Consider the following 25,473-nt stretch of genomic DNA (forward strand, 5'->3'; position numbering starts at 1 on the left):
TCAACAATAAGTTAAAAAATCAGATTCCAGAACCACCAAATCATATGGCAATTTTTTGTCGAATGCAAGGAAAATATTAGACCAATATAGAAGTAAAATGTTTTTTTTTTCATGAAAAGAAAATATTTGTAACATTACCATGCAAGAATTCAATTTCAGAAGGAAGAGACACATCCCTTATTGCATATATTATGAAACAACATGCATAGACTCACTTACTGTATAGAATCATATAAGCTCTTTGAGACAATAAGTCCTCTAGATCAACTCTCTTAACCCATAAATAAAACAGTTCCATAATTACTAACTCAAGTCTCAAACTACAACAAGGAACGATAAACTTTCTGTATTAACATACACAATGGATCAAAACTATAAACTTTATTGGATTTCTGGCTGATCACAAAAGTTGTACTTTGAAGTCATCTATTCTATACCATGATCCATGCAAGTCTTTTACATAACATACATAATTCTCAAAAAAGGAGGAATTTAACATATCGATGTGCACAACAACAACATAAATCTTGTATATATGAAAACCATTTCCCTTTTCACTCACGTAAGGTGAAAAATCCAGTGTTTTAGGGAATGTTACCCTCTTCTTCAACTTGCCAAACCTCCGAATCTACATCTTCATAACATATTCTTGTAAGAAATAAAGAGTAAAGTCCATAAAAAAGTCATGAACGCTATGAATTAGGATAACATTAGTACAATGTGCAAACACAGATTAAGTTATGGTGGCAAATAGAACCTGGAATCGTTTTAGTGCAATTGTAAGAATTTAGGAGCATGATGGACATTGAGTTGTTTCAATTCCTTCACATAAGCATCACATCTGCAATCATAGTAAGGTAATAATAATGACCATTTTTCAATGAATAAAAGGATTTTCATACCTTTCTCAGTGTCATAATCACAGTTGTAGGGGAAAATGTCATACTATATCAATTTATAAAGGATTGTTCATAGAAGAAAAACATCAACGATAGAATAAGGTGAAGCTTTACGAAATGGCCTAATTTGTAAAAATAAACCTTGTTAACTAATCCTAAGCCATGTATCTTGTGTGTCTAGTGACAAAAGGAATTGCACAGATTTCACTACATCTTAAACCTCTTGCAGTTAGATACTAAGAATCCATGAAAGCATGCAACATTCAAGTGCTCCACTTTAAGTCCTGCAATTGGGAAATGATTGTGAATGACTAATGGAAATAAACTATGTTATTGAGTGGTTAAACTTAACATTCTAAATAAAGTCCCACAAATTATGTATGTGCCTAGGAAGAAACGGGGCAATGGTTTGATTAAGTCCTTGATTAATAAGTTTGAAGGGTACCTCAAATAAAAGAAGGAATTTCACCAGGTTTGGCTACAGTTCAAGCATTCGAAGGTAATAAATGTAAAATTCCCATAGGATTTTGAATATTTATAGATATAAAAGTGATACCATTTAAAACAAAACCAATGGCGCACACTCATTATTGCAGTTCTACAATTAACATTTTCTTCTACACACTCTGGTAGACATAAAATAGAAAAGTTTCTCCTTTTAAAGGATGTTATGCAGGACAAAATTGACTTACCTGTTTCCTATTCAAGCTTATGTATATTATGTAGGAGTTGGAAATTATGCAGTTGCATTTCTTATAAATTATGATTCAAATAATGTTGGAAGAGTCATCTTTAATGGTCAATGTTATAAAATAGCTCCGTGGTCTATTAGCATTATCCCTGATTGTAGAAATGTGGTTTTCAATATTGCAAATATGATAACCTTGATTTATTAGAGTTGTGATTCTAGCCCTTTTTTCCATATCTCAAAGTATTGAGACTCATGCAACTTGTTAAAGTTGGCCCACAAACTTATCTAGATGTTGATCACTTTTGTTGCAAGTTTCCTATTCTAATTTGAGCATAAACTTGAAAAATGTAAGTATATAATCTAGACTCAATTTGGAATAACTTCTTATATGCACCAAACAATTAATCAAGTTAGCCACTATTCCAAGTGATAATATAAAAAAGAACACGTATTCGATATCTCAGTGAGCAGTTGATAATAAAATAGAAAATATGTATTTTGTTTCTGTTATGGTTTTTTTGATACCTAGCTTGCATGTATGTATATTGTAGCATGTCACATGCTCAATATTATATTAACTATTAATAGATTTGGTATCGTGGGTGATAAATTTTGTGGAAATTATTCTGTTTTCTAATTCAAAATTTTCTGTTGGTGTCTAACATTAAGCTTTCTATTTCAACGCACTACTTTTCTACCTTCGATAACGAGGTGTGTTGGGCCTCTCTTTTACCAAATCTACATGCATTTGTTACTATAGAATCTACATAAAATATGATTATCTCGTTGTAATAGGTTGGCGTACAAATGTCACAAATGAGAATGCAACCCACTAGAGGGTTTTCTTGTGATTCTATTGATGAAAATATTGCCTCTTTTGAAGATAATTCCATCATTGCAGTGGGTTTGATAGAGAAGATTAACATCACAAGAGATAATACTGATTACTTGTGGTACATAACAAGGTGACACACATGTTGAAGCCTCAAAATTCGCTGCAACAACATGGGGGATGACCAACTGGTCCGGACCTTAAAGCAGTTCCTTTTCCTTTTAAAATGGTGAATCCGACTGGTTTAACTAGGTCTAGTTCCCTTCTCTCAATCTCTAAAATGGCTTAAAACATGACTTTTATCCACTAATGGAGAAGAGACATCAGATCATCTCTCTTGCCGATCAGGAAAGAAAGTTATCCTTGAGCTGATTTGGGGCTCAGCCAAGCCACAACTAAAGCTTTCATCTTTATGAAGATGACTTTCAGAAATGTAGAATTAATCTAAATGCAAAATTATTCTAAAATGCAAAGGAACTAAATCCTAATCCTATCTCAATTAGGAAGATATAGATTTAACCCAACCAAGAGCAAGATATTTAAATAATTGGGATTTAAATATGTCTGGCTTATAATGAATATCAAGCTAACGAAGTAGTTGAATTAACTGACATTATGAATACCAAAACACATTTTATTCAGAGACCTTATAACTAAAATAATCAACCAACAACATTTAGGAAGTAGTTCACAAAATGATATCGATTGTTAAATAAGAAATTCAAATAATTGAACAATAATATGAGGACATAGTTTACAACATATCATTATTTGTTAAATCAATATTAAAAGATAGATTTCTGAGTAAATAGATACTTAGAAATTAGAATTCAACCCATAAGAGCATAGATAAATAATAACATATAATTGAGAGACATTACTCATATCGACAATAGTGCACAAATATGAATAAAATGACACATTCTTGCCATCATAACATGAAACTAGTATTTAAAACAATGGTAATAGAAATACCAATTTATTGAATTAGTTTCCCTGCTCTAGTCTCCAACAACCTTCTACAATAATTGAATTTTTGTTGTTAAAACATGAACTGTAGTAGTGCTAGCTTTGTTCTCCATACATAATTCAGAATGAAAAAGAAAAACCTTCAATAACCTCGGATCTAATATTTTCTCTTCTCTAACCTACAACTCTAAATCCCTATTACATAAGCGCTTTTAGAATTCCAGAATTCCCAAGAAGAGAAGCCCTTATTACATTCTACAATGTTTTATTTATCATAGTTTCAAAAGAATTCTTAACCAGAAAGTTTGTTGAAGAAGGAATCTGTTCAATCAATTTTTTTTGGCTCAAAAACCAATTTTCAATTGTTGGCTAATTCTCATTGATTGAAATCTTTTTCTTCTGATCTCTTCCATTGGTTTCATGCAAAAAGAAATCAAAACAAAATTAAGATGCAAAAATAAAATCACAATCTCAATCCCAAATCTTGAATTAAAACAAATCTAATCAAATTCAATTAAATAAATAATTGAAAATGAAATCTGAGATTTCTATTTATGCCTGGGATGATTTAGTTGGCTAAGGATATCATTGACGAATGGATTTTCATTCAGAAGAGGCTTGGGAAAATGAAAACGCAGAAAATAAAACTCAGAAAAAATAGTTTTATTTAAAAATTCGGAGCTTGATCTTTTGTTGGATTTTAGACCCAATAAATGATTAAATTTGTCAATGGAACATCCTCAGAAATGTGCTCCATGATTCTATCTTTCCAATTAGGCGTCGTGGACCTCATTTGTCCAAGTAACACTCAATCTATGAGTCTCCAAAGTTGATGAGTCAAATCTAGTAAAATTCTAGAAATTTTGTTGCCTAGGACAAGAAAATCATAATTTTTAATTAATTTCTAATCCTAAATTAAACTATAATTATTAATTAAGTAATTATAATTAAATATATTTAAATCATTAAACTTAATTAATTATTAATAACATTTAATTTAATGTTTAATTAAAATTAAATATATATATATATATATATATATATTGTTGGAAATAATACTGAGAGGGGGGGGGGGTGAATTAGTATTATCACATTAATAAAACTTTTTCATTTCCATAATCAGATTCATATATGTTACTTCCACAACTTCTTATGATTAAGTTAATTGATCTTCAATGAGTGCATTAGAACATTATCAACCATATTATCAGATAACAGATGCCGTAATAGAGAATAGATCATCACACATAAGGCACACACATGAACACCATGATATAAGGTGGAAACCCAATGCGGGAGAAAAACCACCTGCTGCAAGTCATCTCAATCTTCTTCTTAATAAGAAAATCCTTTTACAATATTTGTACTGGTGCAGTCTTATACCAGTACGGGAGCTACAACCCCCTTTTCTCTTGTACTAGCCGATCCATTTACTAGTACGCAGGCTGCTACCTGCTACAATGCTCCAAAGACCTCCCTTAGCTTTTGTACTAGCTTAGATACTAGTACATAGGCGCTGGCCTACAATCTTCTCTCCTCCAGGTACCACGTTTCATCAATTTTCAGACTGGATACACTGAAGCACAACACATAATCTGAAAGGCCACTTTTCATCCAATTTTCATACTGGACCCAACAACAACATTGAAGCTCATAATCAAACAACCTTCTGAATCACCCAATCACCAGATCCATACATATACAATGATATTATGAGAGTTATCAACCAGATCTAGTACATAAAGATAAGTCATTAATCATGCTGTTATCTGAACTAAATACCAGTAACCAAACATCAGTTATGCACCCAAAACGTTGCAGAATAGTCAAAGGCAGTTAAAACAAATTTTAAGCAGGGATCGCAACTTCACTGGTATAGATCTGCGGATATCTGTACTACCTCCGCACCTGCGCCTTCTGTGGCGCCGCGACCACCGCACATGCGCCTTCTGTGGCGCCTCCGCACTGCGCCTTCTATGGCGCCTTTGTGACGTCTCCGCACTATGCCTTCTGTGGTGCCTCCGCACTGCGCCTTCTGTGGTGCCTCCGCACTACGCCTTATGTGGTGCCTCTGTGGCGTCTCCGCACTGCGCCTTCTGTGGCGCCTCTGCACTGCGCCTTCTGTGGCGCCTCCGCACTGCGCCTTCTGTGGCGCCTCTGCACTGCGCCTTCTGTGGCGTCTCCGCACTGCGCCTTCTGTGGCGCCTCTGCACTGCGCCTTCTATGGCGCCTCCGCACTGCGCCTTCTGTGGCGCCTCCGCACTGCGCCTTCTGTGGCGCCTCTGTGGCGTCTCCGCACTGCGCCTTCTGTGGCGCCTCCGCACTGCGCCTTCTGTGGTGCCTCTGTGGCGTCTCCGCACTGCGCCTTCTATGGCGTCTCCGCACTGCGCCTTCTATGGCGCCTCCACACTGCGCCTTCTGTGGTGCCTCCGCACTTCCACAGCTGCAGCACTCGAGAGATCACCCTTCACAGATTCGCTTTCAACTTCACTTTCATAAATCAAACTTTCAAAACAATAACCCAATATTTCAGATCTTAAGATATTCAATTGCAAGGATCAATTAGCCAAGTGATCTCCTTTGCTTTATATAGGCTTAGGCCTTTCACAATACCACGGGCCAAAACCATAGGATCAAAAAAAATTGTTGGACTAATACCATGAACCAACCATGAAAGTACGTGAGATCAACACTTTTGACGAAGTACCATGGTCCAAAACCATAGGTTCAAATACCAAGGACTAACTACCATGGACCAAAGGTAAGTTCTCCAACATATACGCGCTTTTCCTCATAGGTTCAAATACCAAGGACTAACTACCATGGACCAAAGGTAAGTTCTCCAACATATACGCGCTTTTCCTCATAGGTTCAAATACCAAGGACTAACTACCATGGACCAAAGGTAAGTTCTCCAACATATACGTTCTTTTCCTCATAGGTTCAAATACCAAGGACTAACTACCATGGACCAAAGGTAAGTTCTCCAACATATACGTGCTTTTCCTTGCATGAAAGTGCGTGAACTTTTTCTCTACATGAAATAAACTTTTCTCGGCATAAAAGTGCGTGAACTTTTCTCTACACTATAATTTATTATCTGAGATGAGTGGGTTTCCATCAAGTACAACATATGTATCATAATGCCAACAATCTCCCCCTTTGGACTTAATGGCAACAACAACCAATCACTCTCCCCCTTTGACATCAAGGGCAAAGGGTTATGCTCCCCCTAAGAACATGCTCCCCCTGACTATAAACCAGATCTGCAAAGAAGAACCATAATCCATGACCATGAAAGAGATAGATTGCAGCAATAATCAGACCAACATCCAAGATCTCCTTCTGTACGTCCTCCATAATGCCAACAATGCATTATAAGCTCCCCCTGAGTACCTGTTGAAATCTCTGAATGAGCTCCCCCTTTGTATATGTCATGGTGCACCAATCTGATCATGCTCTTTCTGAGAACAAGCTGAAATGTCTGCTCTGCTATATAGTGTTGTTCATGCTCAGGCTCCCCCTGACTGTAAGCAAGGTCTGCAAAAGGATGTTCTACATCAAAAATGACCTTCCTAAAAGATTCAATACATACATCCATCATCCAACCAAGTGGGGATATATCAGAAAAATGAAAACCAAATACATTACATCTTCATCCCAGGCATAGTGGGGAAACCAACATAGGTCGTTACATGACCTGAAGAGATGACACTATTACATCATGAGTCTTGATATGACATCACCTAAATAAGATGAACATCAGCAACAACACTTTATGATCTGCTCCATAGTATCTGTCAATAGCAACTAGACCAGCAACTTGTATTAGTGCATGAATCATCAAGGTATGTCCGCATCAACAGAATTTCACATTCTATGTGAGAAACATCATAGCCATCCAGATCTACATGAATCAAGTATCATCAATTGGGAATATCTTCATTAATCAACATATGTATGAAACAATCCTATCATCATATAGATAAGAGCTCATTATCATCATGTCTCCAACAATGCAACTTTGAATAATCATCCCTGTATCTAGCCAACAATCCTCATCCATTTGTGCCAAGAATGAAAGGAATCATAACTGTAATATATGATCTTTATGCATATGACGACAACAACGTATGAGTGACTCAACATCAAGAAGATGTGAATTCAAGCTAAGTGCTTCCCATGCAAGCATCATTAGAGAATCAACCATAAATCTGATCCAAGAACCATGTGAACAACTCATAACCATAGCAAGATGAATCATTTATCCATATAAGTATCATCACCAAGGACTATTAACCATAATGCCAATAATGCATTAAGTCCATATGCTCCCTCTAAACCTGTGCCATCTGTCTGATCATGCATATCAATAAGAAGTATCAAGACATCATCAATATCAAGTTAGAACCAAAACACTTCTAACCATCATATCCACACATCATTATTATTAACTAGAGCAAAACTGATCCTTCTCTTGAATCTGTCCCTACTGCCTTTCTTCAAACAATCATATACGCGACTGTGTAGTAACTAACTCGCATATATATGCAACTTTCCTTTATGGAGTTTGCATATGAGATTCAGGACACTGAAGTTTTGTACTTTCATCTCCCTCTGATTTTGGTATGTCTGTACGTTGTGAAGTGCCGCCTTTTTCTGACTGTACTTCCTTTTTCCTCCATATCTTCAAGCGTGATGATGACATTTTCTCCTTTTGATATGGTGCCCACACTTTGTTCCTGCATTCCTTAGCTATATGTCCAAGCTTGTTACATGTATAACATCTTACATGTTTCATATTCCTCCTGTAACAATCAGCAGCTTTGTGACCAAACATATTGCAAGCAAAGCAATATCTATAAAAGTACCTTGAATGTGATGATCTTTCTGCATAATGGTCTTGAACCCTTCTTCTTCTACATCTAGCTACAACATGTCCAAGATTATGACATACATAACATTCAACATTATTCATAGGAGGAGTAAAGGATTTTCTTTGAGGAATCTCTTTTCTTGGTTGATGATGAGATTGATCTTTCATTTCTTCATTGATCACTTTAGATTTCTCTTTAGAGTTCCTTGCCTCAACTTGTGAACTAGATTCACCTTCAACAGATTCATGGAAACCAAGACCAGTCTTTATAGCAGGAGACCTTTGACTACTAAGAATATCATCCAAGACTTTAGAACTATCTTGAAATCGTAAAAGCTTATCCTTTTCTTCTAGTTTACCTTTCAAGATATTTACCTCAACCTGAAGCTGTTCTTCCTTTTCAAGAGATTGCTTTTTCAAATCTTCTTCAGCTTTCCTTCCTTCTTCCATTTGTTCCCTTAGTTTGAGAATCTCCTTTTCTTGTTCTTCATTTAGATCCTGCTGCATTTGACGAACTCGGAAGGCACATTCTAGTTGAGATTTTAAGCTGGTGACTTCATTTTCTTGTTTTGCAATAGCTTGGAGTAGATCTGTATTCTGCTTCTTTGATTCTTCAAGATCTCCTTTTAGTGAGAGGATTGTAGCTTCAAGATTTTCATAGTAGCTGGATCTATCTTTGAGTTTCTTGATGGTTGTGCTTCTTTCATTGACTTCTTTTCTTAATGATGTCACTTCATGCTGCAATTTTTGACATTGGTCTTCTTTGTCCTTGAGTAGCTTTCTTACCTTGTTTCCTTCTTCTAGTTGGGCCTTTAGTTTGGTAGCTTCTTCTTTGAAATCACATTCCCTTTTGTTCAATAGATCTTGTTGATCTCTAATTTTGTCTGACAGCCTTTTAAATTCTGCCTCTATTTGATATCTTTCTTGTTCACCCATAAAAGCAAATTCAGTAGTTTCGCTATCACTTTCATCTCTTCCAAAAGGAAAGATAGCTGGAACATCAAAGGATAATATATTCATACCTGATAATGATTCTGAATCTGAAGAGCTTCTTATACCTAATCCCCCATCGATTCTCCCACTGTCATAGTTCTTCTGAGATGACTTCTTTTTCTTAGGTGCTTTCTTCTTAAGCTTCTTTCCCATTGTTCCACGGATCTCCTTCAAGCGATCAAGCTTCTATCAAAGGACCTGCTCTGATACCAATTGTTGGAAATAATATTGAGAGGGGGGGGTGAATCAGTATTATCACATTAATAAAACTTTTTCATTTCCATAATCAGATTCATATATGCTACTTCCACAACTTCTTATGATTAAGTTAATTGATCTTCAATGAGTGCATTAGAACATTATCAACCATATTATCAGATAACAGATGCCATAATAGAGAATAGATCATCACACATAAGGCACACACATGAACACCATGATATAAGGTGGAAACCCAATGCGGGAGAAAAACCACCTGCTGCAAGTCATCTCAATCTTCTTCTTAATAAGAAAATCCTTTTACAATATTTGTACTGGTTCAGTCTTATACCAGTACGGGAGCTACAACCCCCTTTGCTCTTGTACTAGCCGATCCATTTACTAGTACGTAGGCTGCTACCTACTACAATGCTCCAAAGATCTCCCTTAGCTTTTGTACTAGCTTAGATACTAGTACATAGGCGCTGGCCTACAATCTTCTCTCCTCCAGGTACCACGTTTCATCAATTTTCAGACTGGATACACTGAAGCACAACACATAATCTGAAAGGCCACTTTTCATCCAATTTTCATACTGGACCCAACAACAACATTGAAGCTCATAATCAAACAACCTTCTGAATCACCCAATCACCAGATCCATACATATACAATGATATTATGAGAGTTATCAACCAGATCTAGTACATAAAGATAAGTCATTAATCATGCTGTTATTTGAACTCAATACCAGTAACCAAACATCAGTTATGCACCCAAAACGCTACAGAATAGTCAAAGGCAGTTAAAACAAATTTTAAGCAGGGATCGCAACTTCACTGGTATAGATCTGCGGATATATGTACTACCTCTGCACCTGCGCCTTCTGTGGCGCCTCCGCACTGTGCCTTCTATGGCGCCTTTGTGACATCTCCACACTGCACCTTCTGTGGTGCCTCCGCACTGTGCCTTCTGTGGCGTCTCCGCACTGCGCCTTCTGTGGCGCCTCTGCACTGCGTCTTCTGTGGCGCCTCCGCACTGCGCCTTCTGTGGCGCCTCCGCACTGCACCTTCTGTGGCGGCTGCCTCTGTGGCGTCTCCTCACTGCGCCTTCTGTGGCGCGCCTCCACACTGTGCCTTCTGTGGCGCCTTTGTGGCATCTCCGCACTGCGCCTTCTGTGGCGCCTCTGTGGCGTCTCCGCACTGCGCCTTCTGTGGCACCTCCGCACTTCCGCAGCTGCAGCGCTCGAGAGATCACCCTTCACAGATTCGCTTTCAACTTCACTTTCATAGATCAAACTTTCAAAACAATAACCCAATATTTCAGATCTTAAGATATTCAATTGCAAGGATCAATTAGCCAAGTGATCTCCTTTGCTTTATATAGGCTTAAGCCTTTCACAATACCACGGGCCAAAACCATAGGATCAAAAAAAACTGTTGGACTAATACCATGAACCAACCATGAAAGTACGTGAGATCAACACTTTTGACGAAGTACCATGGTCCAAAACCATAGGTTCAAATACCAAGGACTAACTACCATGGACCAAAGGTAAGTTCTCCAACATATACGCGTTTTTCCTCATAGGTTCAAATACCAAGGACTAACTACCATGGACCAAAGGTAAGTTCTCCAACATATACGCGCTTTTCCTCATAGGTTCAAATACCAAGGACTAACTACCATGGACCAAAGGTAAGTTCTCCAACATATACGCGCTTTTCCTTGCATGAAAGTGCGTGAACTTTTTCTCTACACTATAATTTATTATCTGAGATGAGTGGGTTGCCATCAAGTACAACATATGTATCATAATGCCAACATATATATATATATATATATATATATATATATATATATATATATATATATATATATATATATATATTATAATAAAATTATAATTATTATAATATTAATTTAATTTTTTAAATTACAGAGTCTTTTGTTTTCACAAGTTACGTATATGGAGGGTGGAGGTTTGTGATAAGGTGGTAGTGATAAGAAGTGGAGGGAGGTGAGGGTGATGGAGAGATAAGGTAAGGGAGGTGAGTGGATTGTGAGGTGGAGGCACAAGAGGTAGAAAGAGAAATAAAATTTTATATTAAAATTTTTTAACATTTTGTATTTTTTCCAAATCGCATATTGATGGTTTAATACAAGTACATAAAAACAAACAATTTTATTTTGCGATTTGCGATGTATTGTAATCGCACTATTGCATCGCAAATTGTTGATCGCAATTTTTTATTGCATTTTTTGGAAGGAAGTGATATGAAGTGGGGCCCACGTGGAATTAATAATTCTATAAATTGGACTATAGCCACTTTGCAATTTTGAGAATTCGGTCTTGGAAACTTGTTTTAAATAATAAATTGGAGTAAATTACCAAGATTCTGAAACACATTTTCATCTGTTGTATGATTTAGCTGGGTCAATTTTGTAGGACCATTAGTAAAAAAATGAAAGAATATTAGTAAGAAATAAATAAGAGTTAATATTTACAATAAATGACTATTGAACTTAATTAGTTATGAAAAATTGAAATATTATACAATTTTTTACATTTTTAGTTAAGACAAGAAAACTATCCAACTTCAAATGAGTACCATTTACAAACTAGTTGACCAAATGAATCGAAACAAGTATCGATGGAAAGCCTCTGAAAATTTGGATTCAATAGAACAATCAAAACATAAATCCGACGAAAATGAAAAAATGATCAAGTTGTAAGACAATTAACTTAAATGAAAATCATAAAATATGTTTAGCCAAAAATTAATAGAAAGAGTCCCCATTATTTCAAATAATGGTGGGATGTTGTGTTTTCCCTACAACAATAGCGACACACTAGAAAGAACCAATTATCTCTGGTTAAAGATAATGAACTTTAATTTATCCAAAGGTTAAAAATAATGGAGTTTATGAAATCATCTAACAATAAAATATTTCCATAGGTCCCACATAAAATAGATTAAGCAATATGAGTTTATAAAAATAAGTACTCAAAGAAAACTAAAGTAAAAGTCATGAATCCAAATTTGGGAAATTTTGTTTTAAAACTACCTCATATAATAATAGAAGAAGGTAGAGATAGGAGTTTTTGATAAAGCATATATTCATTTTGTGATTGTCTCTGACATTGCTTCGCTGCTAGTGAGTTTGACCAATACCCCAAAGAAGTTGTCTTTTATGCCATTCAAGCTTAGTCCCATTGCCATCGAGCGTCCATAGCCCCGACGGGTTTACTTGAATTTCTCAATCTTCCTTTTTAATCACCCTTTTGATAAGAACATTTTTAAGCTTGTAATTCATGGTTTATTTGAGTGAAAGAGGTGATATGGTAATAGAGATTTATGTTTAATGGACATAATACTTTCTTAATGTTTGCTCCAAATTCTTTGCCTGCAGCTATCAATCAAAGGCTTTTATGTGGAAGGGTAGGAAGGACTCATTGTGTTAAACTCAAATCAATTATTTCTTTGAAAAATTAAACTCAATCACTTAGAAAAGATGTGTGTTCCTCCATGAAAAATATTTAAAGCAAGAGGAATTATGGTTTCATAAGGATATGCCTTTAATGATAAATGAAATTCACTGATATAGGCAAAATTAAGATTTCCCCATGTATGTCAACCGTTGTTGAATAAGAAAGGTCCTTTCACATATTTCATGGAAAAGTCATGAAAATCAAAACAAATCTAAAAAGAAAAGAAAAATAATTCCTGAGTTAAAGTAAGAAAAGAAATCAACAATCAAAAATAAAAATGAAGACAGTGAAAGAAAATTTAAAGTTTTAAAAGATAAACTCTAACAAGATAGTTTATACCAATGTCTCAACAAGATGAAGTAAAATAAAATGATCATGTGAATTTTCCTTCTTTTGTTGAGATTTAGATGAATTTGATCTTGCAGAGCTATAAGCGTTTTGGCTTCTAATAACAATGATGATAAAATTCAGCAACAACGGAAAAAATTGTCTGGTGTCAATTGTTTTGTTTCAAAGCATCATCTTAACCATTTTCTAACAAAACAAATGCTTAAAGAAACAAACTAAAGGTTCATAAACTCCCTTGTGTAGTTGATTCGACGTGGATCATTACTGAACAAATGAAAGCGAATTCCAAATGTGATCTGGTAGAAGCACGAGAAGTTTTATGAGGAGCTACAAAATAGAGTTTTACATCAACAAAAATTTAAAAACAAAACTGAAACCAAAAGTAAATAAATGAAAGTGGACACATGGAACTTACCATTTGGAGAATTGCGTTTAATATTCCCTGAGAGGTATCAGTTTCTCCAACAAAAGATAACTTCTTCCTTTAATTAGAATTAAAAGGATGAAGAAGTTGAATTGACTGAAATCTTATTGACCCACTATCTTCACTTATTAAATCTAAACTAAAACAAGCAACAAACTAGAATAAAACAATGTTTCATGTTCCAGGAATTTGAAGTGAACTAAATTCATCAAATATGAGAATGAAATGATGATTTTTAATGAATTGCAACAATGAATGTTCTCATAATATTATAAGTTTCATATCAACTCCATGATTTTTATAAATTGTTGAGAATTAAGACCAAATCAAAATAATGAAATACAAAAGTATAAATGGAAAGGTATTGCATTTCGCATATTAAATATAGAGTGATATATTAAAATCCAAATATAAGAAAAACCGAAAATGGTTTAGCCATGTTCAAAATTTCTTATGAATTTATAAATTACCATAATGTCCGCCCAAAAGTGTCTTAAATTCTTTTATAGAGAACAAAGCTTCATCAGATGTTTCACATCAGAAGCATCTTTCCCATGCATAAATTCATATTGCAAAATTCAACTTTTTCCGATATGCGATTGTGTTATACAATAGTTAAGAGATAATGGTAGAGAGGCATAAATCAGAGTTTATCACATCAAAGGATGTTAAGACAAAACTTCATTTGATTTATCGCAATGTGATATAAGCATTGTGGTAGCAGGATTGTGATATGATCATATGCAATGGGAAATTGCGATGAATTAATTGCATTATCAAAGAATAGGCATATCGAGAGATCAGAGTTGTTTAATAAAATGAAACACTGAAATTATTCTTGCGATAGCAATAATGAGATAGATGACGTGGCACATTAGTGGGATCGGTTTTGGGTTTTATGAGAGATCGGCGATTGGAATTTGAGTATCGAATGCAACATATGTCGATGTACGATGAAGAATGGACCTCATAGTTTTATAATGAAGATTTAATTTCATATTAGATCCAGGAAATTGGGACCTTTAAACGTATGCACCTACCGAAATTGTTATTTATGAATGAAAGCGATATTTTTGAGAACTAGATTTAAATGTGGTATCGGGTTTGGGGTTGTATAGTCATTGCAATATTGGTGAAGTCAACTATCGGAGATCGGTGATTTGAGATATTGGGGATATGCTCAATTGAAAACTTCCGATATGCAGAATGTGATATCAGATGTGGCATTATGTGGGGACAACAAATTCTTAAAATATTCAATTATAAATAAAGCGATTAAGTTAACTTTTCCTTAAAAAAAACCCTTTTAATAAATATCGAAAATATTGGATAAAGGATTATGTTTATCGAAGCTTTTTAAATGATCACAATTATGCTATTAGAGTTCTCTGAGATGAATCTTCTGATACTATTTTTAAATGCTTTTTGGGGTTTTTAATGAATGAAAGAAAAACTAAAAATACTCTAATTCTGATGAAAAACCAATAATACTTCCCTAAATATGTTACAGATTTGAAAAGGTTTGGTTGCTTGCGTATCTTAAGTCTCCACAATTAAGTCGATGAAGACCTACAAAAGAAACTGAACAGAAATAAGAAATAACATTTGAAAAAGTAAAACTAACAATAAATGACGATGAATTTGTAAACACATACCTGTAAGAAAATTGATTTTAAATTTACCTCTTGAATCTTCAAATTCCCCCAAATTTTCTCAAAATTTGCATATGTTCAACCTCACCTACTAATTTAATATAAAATGCTAAGTAATGAATTTTCAAATTTCATCCACTTCTAATTTATATCGGAAGACAAGAGTGGTGAAAATGAGTTTCTTTTCACAAATACTTATGAATCCAAATTGTCAAGCTATAGAAAATTCTTGGAATTTATTCATATCTATGATCAATGTGATGTTTGTTTTAAAACAAGACAATTAAGGACTTCACAAATATGCATGTTTTGATTATTCAAGATGTTTTAAAATGTTTTAAGCCTCTTTTTCGAAAATTAAAGGGAATGCTTAGAAGAAGTCAGATTCATTACTTACTTTATTGAAAATTTGAAATAATGAAATAGGTGCTAACATAAAAGAAATATAATCTAAATTAACCTATTCCTACTTCTAACTTAATTAAGGAAACATGACTAGGTACATTCATACTTCCAATGTAATCACTCTCTCATTATAATTTCTACATGTATGTACAGGTCAAACATTAGTAATAAAAACATAAATATAATTAAACTCATAAAGCTAAATTTGAAAGTAGAATGTACATTCCTTGCTAACATATTTACAAAAAGCAACTTAATTATCTTCTCTTGAAATGCTCTTTCCAGCTGAATTTCAATTGGATCATAGAAATGTAGATGGATTTTAACTATTGATTGGGATATATTCAAAAGAGAAGATGTTAGGCTAGATTGTGGAAATGAACTTTTAGATACAATGATCTGCGTAAATTTGTTAGTGTTATGTGAAAGTGTTAAACTATTAACAATCTTCCTTGAAGGGAAACTTTCTAAATATTTTTCAAAGGGTTCTATGAAATATGGATGGAAATTTGTTAAATATAATGGAAGATTATTAATTAAATCAGATTACTGGTCACATTGTGAAAATACACGCTCTTGTTGACACTGCCTTTGAGAACAGCACAGTATCAATGTCAACAGAACGCAGGGACAACGTGATATCCTGTGTGGATGATTATTACAATAATATTAACGCAGAAAATACCAGTTACAAGGATCTGACCTGCGTGGAGAATAGCGATGACAATGATCAGACCTGCGTGGATAATTCCAGTGAGACCTGTGATAAAAACGCTGCTGATGACAGCGTTGGTTACAACGTGGTTTCCTGCATTAATAATTCTGGTGTTGAAAGCGGTGATAGCATAAACGAGTATGGTATTAAAACCATACTAAATGGCAGCAATATTGCTAGAAGGATCATAGATGAGGTAAATTCAGTGCATTATGGTTATGAATATAAGGGCAGAAAAAACATAGATGGTAAAAATATTGATTCAAAAATTAATCTAGGTTGTAGAATTATTAATAGTGACAGTGCTGCGGTTAACAATCAGCTTGGGGCAGAATCTCATAAGTCCAATAAGTCTGTTCATGGGATCCCCAATGTTCCCAATAAACATGATAAGAGAGTCGTTAATCTCTCATCTGTAATGCTCACTCCGGAAGAGATTAATACCCTTAGCAAAGGATTGGGATTCGCGGTCTCTCCCAAGAACATTCCATTTGAAAGCATCATCTACAACATTGAGAATGGGACTCAGAGCCTTTCATTAAATAATAAGGAGATAGTAAGACAGGAATGCTTCCTAGTTATGTTGAAATCTAAGCGGCCAAGGAGTAATTTAAATAAAGAGGGTCGGGAGGCTCTTAGATCTCTTCGTAATAATGATAAGATAGTTGTGCTTAAGGCGGATAAAGGAGGAGCCACTGTTGTGTTAAATAAGGATGATTACATTCATAAGATGAATGAGCATTTAAATTGTGGGAGCTATAGAAGAATCAACTCCAACCCTATTCCCAAGGTAATAAAACAAGTAAAGAAAGCCATCATGGAAACTAACCTTAAAGATAAAATAAAAAAGAAGTTGATCCCATCCTGTGAATTTATACCTCGAATCTATGGATTACCAAAAATTCATAAGGAAGGAGTCCCTCTTAGACCTATTGTTAACACCACTGGTTCCCCAACCTATGAATTAGCTAAGTATGTAGCTAAGATCCTAAAACCTCTAGTTGGTAACACAGACTCTTTTATAAAAGACTCAAATGATTTTGTTAATTTTATTAAGAATGAAAGAGTGGATAAGGATGATATTCTAGTAAGTTTTGACGTGGTTTCTTTGTTTACAAAGATTCCTCTATATGAAGCTGTTCATATTATAAAGATAGCCACCGATCCTGAAACAACAAAACTTGCAGAAATTTGTTTACGGTCCACTTTTTTCAGCTTTCAAGACCATTATTATGAACAAATATTGGGAGTCGCCATGGGTTCTCCGCTCTCACCTATTGTCGCCAACTTATACATGGAGTACTTTGAAAGAAAAGCCCTTGACTCACCCTTTGAAACCAACTTGGTGGAAAAGATTTTTTGATGACACAAACTTAAAATGGACTCATGGCAAGGTTGAACTGGGGAAGTTTTTCAATCATATTAACTCTATATCTCCCGAAATCCAGTTTACTATGGAGCTTGAAGAGAACGGTAAAATCCGCTTTCTAGATGTTCTCATCAGTAGAAAAGAGGATGGAACTTTGGGACACCAGGTCTATAGGAAGAAAACACATACTGATAGCTATCTTCATGCTGACTCCTACCATCATCCTTCCCAAAAATTTGGCGTCTTAAACACTCTAGCTGTTAGGGCTCTTAGGATTTCTGACCCTGATCACCTAAATGAGGAGATTGAACATTTAACCTCAGTCTTCAAAAACCTAGGATACAAAGAGTTTAGTATTAAAAAAGATATAAGAAAAGCTCAGGATAAGATCCTCTCTAAAAGTCCTCCTGAAAACATGAAAGATAAAGAAAATTGTGGGAGAGTATACCTTCCATTCATCCAAGGGATTACGGATAAGATTGCAAAATTTTTAGGAAAGAATAACATAAACACTCAATTTACAACATGTGGAACAATAAGGCAAATGATGAGGTCAGTCAAGGATAACATTGATCATCGAGATCTCAAGGGTGTGTACAAGATTGATTGCTCTTGTGGCAAGAGTTATATTGGGGAAACAGATCGGTCTCTAAGAATAAGACTTAAAGAGCACATAGCCGATATAAAGAATGGGAGATCTCGTACATCAGCCCTTGTGGAACACTCATCCAAAACCAAACATCATGTGTGTCTAGAAGATGCTAAAATAATTACTAGAGAGTATAATTATCAAAAGAGGAAAATCAGAGAGGCCATCGAAATTATGAAATTTCCTCAAAACCTCAACAAGGACAATGGAAGTGAGATTAGTGGAAATTGGCTTCCCCTGATTAGACAAATAAATCCGTCGAAACCTTTAGAAGCATAGTATCATAGGTTTTCAAAATTAATAAGATTAATAAAATTAATAAATTAAATTAAATTAAATTAAAATAATTAAATTACATTAATCAATTAAAATAGTTAAATTTAATTAAATTAATTAAAATAAATTAAACAATTAGCGTTAAACAAAATTATGAATTAAATTAATTAATCAAATAAAATAAAATTAATTAACTAATTAATTGAATTAATTAAACAAGAATGTTTCTCTATTTATTACTTAGGATTAATTAACTAAAATAAAATAAAGATAATAATAAAAACAATGGATAGAATTATAATTAATTAATTGATTAATTAAAAGAATTTATGAATTAATTATATTAATTAAAAGACATTTTTATATTCTTAGGTTAAATAAAATAAAAATAAGAAAATTAATAGAATCAAGGGAATAAAAAGGATTAATAATCTACATATTAAAATCAATTAAGTAAAACAATTAAAATAAAAATAAGAATAAAAATTAATTAATTAAACTAAAATTATTATAATATTCATATGTATATATGAGGGTCGGCTTCTTTATATAAAAATTTATCAAGATTTAAGTTTATTTATACTCTGGTCGCATGATTCTTCTCTCAAAGAACTATCAATCATATTCTAAAAATTAGTCCTGATGATGGACCCCCTTTGGGGTTTGAAACGTCGACAGATTGAACATGATACTGTGGATAATCCAGATCATACTACTCCAAGATAGAAGTAATTAATAAGAAATGAACATCAATTGGAATTGGAAGAGAAATAGTCTTTGATGTTCATGATTAGAATGTGAAACTTCATTTTCCCATTCAGGCAACACATCAATTGACTGTTCAATATTGAGTTGCTCAATATGCAAGCATAAAGTATCTAAAAATTGAAAACTAAAAACAAAAAACAAATTTGAAATTATATAAAATAAGTGAAGGAAAATAGTAAAATCAAATCATAGTTTACACTAGTGTTACAATTATTGTTACATCACAATTGAGAATAACTTAAAACAATTTGTTTTTTGTAAGACTTGGTCAGAGTAATAGAATTTGAATGATTGCTAATACCAACTAGTGACTTAGAAAGAGAGTCACAACTATGAATATGAATGGGAGTTTGATCATCATATAAATCATAGATTGGGGTTCTGTGAATACTGAAATCATGAGGATTCAATTGGGAATGAGACAAATCAATATCTTCAATGTCAAAGTAACTATCATAAATGACCTCATAACATTCATTAAAATTCCCTTTGATCTCATCCAATGTATCAAAACAAGAAGGAATATGAAGCACATGTTCATTAATGCAAGAAGAATGATCAATAATTAATTCTCTATCTTGATAAAATCTAATTGAAAATTGAATTAGATCAGCCTCTCTATTTTCTGAAAAATCATTATTGTTAAGAGAGGATAAATTGTTATCAGCAAAAATATCAGGATAAAGGGAAAAATGAGAATTAGAAGAAATGGATTTGAAAATGTCTCTATTTGAGAACTCTTGTGCATTCTTTTCATTGTAAATTTCAGATTTCAGATTATTCATTTGTGTACTTGTGCTTTCTTGAAGAATATTTCTTTATTGTCTTGAATTTTACATCTACTCATCACAAAAGAGTTCAGAAATTTATACAGCATATTGCATGTTATTGGGATTTTTAATCGTTGCTTGTCCTTGCTGATTTATTCTCTAATATTCTAAATCTGACGCGCACTGATTTTCAGATTTCAAAGCGATACCTTCTTCAATATTATTGCTAGTACTTTCTTTCAGTTGAATAGTAAAATTTCCCAAGCTTTGTGATTGAGATTCACTGACATGTGAAGGTGCATCCCAATCACTATCAACACTGTAGGAAGTGTGCACTAAATGAAGAAATTGATTGTACATAATAGAGGCCACTTCATCATCATTTGGTTGCACCTTCATATTGGAATTCTCAATTGTGTTAATGTAATTAGGAGGAGTTTGAGAAAATATTGAAATAGTTTCACATGGATTATGAATGGGAGGAAGGGAGAAAATATATTCATAGAAATCTAATAATTCCTCTTACGTAGGTTTTTCTTCAATTTTAAATTTCAAACAATTTAAACAAAACTTGATGGTAAAATCAATCAAAGATTCATTTTCAAATTTTAGTAAATCTTCAAAATCTTCACATACTTGTTTGTAGTTATAGGCGTCAAATTTACAAAGAAGCATTGTAACAAATTGATCCCAGTTGTGAATTGAGACAACTGGAAGTGATTGACACTAGCTTTTGTCTTTTGTCGTGAATGTAAGAGTAAAAATCTTGCATAAAATGCCTTCATAAATATCATCAAAAGTATAATTTGAAATTTTTTAAATAAATTGAAAGACATGATTAAAAGCAGAAGAATTTCTCTTACCATTAAACTTTACTTGAGACAAGAGTCTTACCACTTCGGGTGGAGTATTGGAAGATGCACGTCTAAAATTACAATTCCAAATTGGAATTTTAAGAGGAGCCATTATAAAAAATGAAATGTTATAATTCAAAGACTCTAATAGACAATGAGTTCCATGCCCTCCTTCTAGCGCCAAAATGTTGAAGCCTCGAAATTCACTGCAACAAAATGGGGGATGACCACCCAGCTCGGACCTTAAAGCATTTCCTTTTCTGTTTGGAATGGTGGATCCGACTGGTTTAACTAGGTCCATTTAACTTCTTTCAATCTCCAAAATGGCTTAAAATATGAATTTCATTTACTAATGGAGAAGAGACATCAGATCAACTCTCTTGCTGATCAGGCAAGAAAGTGATCCTTAAGCTAATATGGGGCTCAGCCAAGCCACAACTAAAGCTTGCCTCTTTATGAAGATGACTTTTAGAAATGTATAATTAATTTAAATGCAAGAAAAAGGAACTAAATCCTAATCATATCTCAATTAGAAAGATATAGATCTAACCCAACCAAGAAAAAGATATTTAAATAATTGGGATTTAAATATGTTCGAGTTATAATGAATATCAAGGTAACAAAGTAGTTCAATAACAGACATTATGATTACCAAAACACTTTCTATTCAAAGACCTCTTAATTGAAATAATCAACCAACAACATTTAGGAAGTATTTCACAAAATGATATTGATTGTTAAATCAGTAATTCGAATAACTAAACAATAATACAAGGAAATAGTTCACAACATATCATTATTTGTTAAATTGGTATTAAAAGCCATATTTCTGAGTAAATAATTACTCAGAAATTAGAATTCAACTCATAAGAGCAGAGATAAATAATAACATATAATTGAGACACATTACTCATGTCGATAATAGTATATAAATATGAATAAAATTAAACATTCCTACCATCATAAAATGAAACTAGTATTTAAAACAATAGTATTAGAAATACCAATTTATTAAATCAGTTTCCCTGCTTTGGTCTCCAATAGTTTTCTACAATGCTTGAATTTCTATTATTAAAACAAAAACTGCAGTAGTGATAGCTCCGTTCTCCATACATAATTCAGAATGCAAAAGAAAAACCCTCAGTAACTCCAGATCTGAGATTTTCTCTCCTCTCACCTACAAATCTAAATACCTATTACATAAGTGCTTTGAGAATTCCAAAATTGCTAAGAAGAAAAACCCTTATGACATTCTACAATCTGCTATTTGTAATAGTTTGAAAAGAATTCTTAAAAATAAAGTTTGTTGAAGAAGAAATATGTTCAATCCATTTTTATTGGCTCAAATTTCCATTTTTCAATTGTTGGAGCATTCTCATTGATTGAGATATTTTTCTCCTCATACCTTCAACTGTTTTCCTGCAAAAATAAATAAAATAAAAAATTAAAATGCAAAAAATAAAATCACAATGCCAAATCTAGAATTAAAACAAATTTAATCAAATTCAATTAAATAAATAATTAAAAAGGAAATTTGATTTTCTATTGATGCATGTGATGATTTAATTGGCTAAGGATATCATTGACGAATGAAATTTCATTCATAACAGGCTTGGGCAAATGAAAACACAGAAAATAAAGCTCAGAAAAATTAGTTTTATTTAAAAATTCAAAGTTTGATCTTCTCTTGGATGTTAGACCCAATAAATGATTAAATATGTTAATGAAACCTCCTTAGAAATGTGTTCCATGATTTATATTTCCAATGATCCGTCATTGACCTAATTTGGCCAACTAAAACTCATTCTATGAATCTCAAAATTTTATGAATCAAATCTGGAAAAATTCTGAAAATTTTGTTGTGTGAACAAAAAAAAATCTGAATTTTAAATTTATTTCTACTCATAAATTGAACTATAGTTATTAATTGAGTAATTCTAATTAAATATATTTAAATTATTAAACTTAATTAATTATAAATTAATTATTAACAACATTTAACTTAATGTTTAATTAAAATAATATTATATTAATATAATAATTAATATATATATATATATATATATATATATATATATATATATATATTATTATATATTATTATAATATTAATTTAAATCTTTAAAATTACAGTCTTTTGTTTTTACAAGTTACATATATGAAGGGTGGAGAATGTTAATGATGGTGGAGGTTTGGGATAATGGAGTGATAAGGTGGGAGTGATAAGAAGTGGAGGGAGGTGGGGGTGATGGAGAGACAAGGTAATGGAGGTGAGTGTAGAGTGAGGTGGGGTGATGCGAGGGTGAGGCATATGGAGAAACAAAATTTTATATTAAAATTTTTTAATTTTCGTATTTTTTCCAAATTGCATATTGGATGGTTTAATACAAGCACATAAAAATAAATAATTTTATTTTTCGATATGCAATTTGTGATGTATCGCAATTACAATATCGCATCATAGATTGTTGATCACAATTTTTTATTGTATTTTTTTGAAAGAAGGAAGTGATATGAAGTGGGGTCCACGTGGAATTAATAATCCTATAAATTGGACTATAGATATTTTGTAATTTTCTGGCAAATTGTTTTAAAATAATAAATTGGAGTAAATTATCAAGATTCTGAAACACGTTTTCATTTGTTGTATGATTTAGCTGGGTCAAGTTTGTAGGAACATTAGTGAAAAATGAAAAAATATTAGTAAGAGCTAAATAAGAGTTAGTATTTACAATGAATGACTATTAAACTTAATTAGTTATGAAAAATTGAAATATTATACATTTTTTTACATTTTTAGTCCAGACGAGAAAATAATCAAATTTCAAAGGGGTGCCATTTACAAACCAGTTGACCAAACGAATCGAAACAAGTATCGATGGAAATTTTGTGAAAATTCGGATTGAATAACATAATCAAAACAGAAATCCGATGAAAATGAAAAAATGATAAAATTGTAAGGCAATTAACTTAAATGAAAATCATAAAAGATGTTTAGCCAAAAATTAATGGAAATGATCCCCATTATTTCAAATAATTGGGGGATGTTGGGTTTTCCCTACAACAACACCATAGTTTCCTTATCATATTTTCTCAATGAAGTTTTTTCTTGTCTGATGCTAATTAGTGTGGTTAGAGTTGAAATTTTAGTGGATTGTCCTTGGGAAAGAGCATGCTTAGATTTGAATTTTGTATCTTTTTTAATTTGAACTTTCCAATTTTATGTTAATAACACTACTTTTGATTGTTCATGGGATACTACCTTCTTTTTTAATATTTATATTTGTATATGACATTTTGCATCTTTCTCCTTTCCTATATTGAATGAGCTCTTGCTTATTTATCATACTTGCACTGGCCCATGTATTAAATGTGTGTGAAACTCGAAATAAAATTAAAAAAAAAAAAAAATTAGAACTCATAATTGGGAGAAGAGGAGTACTAACATGAATCATTGGATTCAAAAAATTTTGTTGCCTTCCCATGTATTTATACTATTTTACAGTTTGTCTAAAAGATATGTTATTTATCTTCATTTCAATTATATCAGTGTTTTGATTTTCAACATGCTGCCTATATAAAATTGACAGGAAGGGTATCTACTGATGTTCAATTCATTAGCATTTGATTTAAATGTAAAGTTTTCATTCATAGGCATGCATTCATGGCTTCATGCATTCCTAAACACTAATTAAATCCTATATTGAGTAGTGTGGAAGTTGATGAAGATGAGCCCTTTATAAATAATGGTGGTCTACCAGTCCTTACTCTACAGTCAACAGATGATGCATTGCATGTATTCATAAATGGTGATCTTTCAGGTATTTTCTTATTTACAATTAAACTTTAGCTATAATTATCCACTTTTTAACATGTTGTTGTGTCAAGTTTCATACCATCAAATAACTGGAAATTCTAGTTTATGATAGGGATGATTTTTCCTTGAATAAATCAAGAGTATAGAGAACTTAGAGCTATACTTCTTCCAGGGTTCTGCAAATTGGATTTAAAGTTTTCATGGATCCTTTTAGAGAGTGAGTATGGTAAGAGGGAGGACCCGAAAGTGAGGTTTTCATCTGGTTTCAAGTTAAATGTTGGAAAAAAACAAAATTTCTCTCTTGAGTATGACTATTGGTCTACAGGTTGGCTTCAAAACCTTGGATGGTATTTTTGTGAACTAAAATACAAGCATATCATTATTGTAGATATAAATTTACAAAAATATGATGATTCAAGACAAAATGAACAATTACTTGGAAAACTGAGCAAAAGATTATTTTAATGAGAATTTG

General features: G+C 32.9%; 1 pseudogene; it reads left to right on the forward strand.

Moving 5' to 3' along the window:
• Window positions 1-1,564: 1,564 nt before the first annotated feature.
• On the forward strand, window positions 1,565-25,362 carry LOC149151339 (beta-galactosidase-like; annotated as a pseudogene).
• The last annotated feature ends 111 nt before the right edge of the window (window positions 25,363-25,473 follow it).

The sequence above is a fragment of the Pinus tabuliformis genome, chromosome 9, assembly GCF_031772625.1.
Source record: "Pinus tabuliformis cultivar Carrire ecotype Pingquan chromosome 9, CPIR1, whole genome shotgun sequence".
Classification (NCBI taxonomy): domain Eukaryota; kingdom Viridiplantae; phylum Streptophyta; class Pinopsida; order Pinales; family Pinaceae; genus Pinus; species Pinus tabuliformis.